We start from the raw sequence: 202 nt of genomic DNA on the forward strand, positions 1-202 counted from the left end.
ATATTTCAATATTTTAAAACTAAAATAACAAGCATGTCCAGAATTAAGTACATGCTAGGTATGTGTCCAGGTATTGGTACTTTTACCTACCTTATATGTTTACTATCATATATTCACTTACAATTATGTTCTCTGGATTCAAGCTATATATATATATATATATATATATATATATATATATATATATATATATATATATATA

Source organism: Odontomachus brunneus, unplaced genomic scaffold (genome assembly GCF_010583005.1).
Source record: "Odontomachus brunneus isolate Ranch 3 - 2012 unplaced genomic scaffold, Obru_v1 Obru_scaffold_146, whole genome shotgun sequence".
Classification (NCBI taxonomy): Eukaryota; Metazoa; Arthropoda; class Insecta; order Hymenoptera; family Formicidae; genus Odontomachus; species Odontomachus brunneus.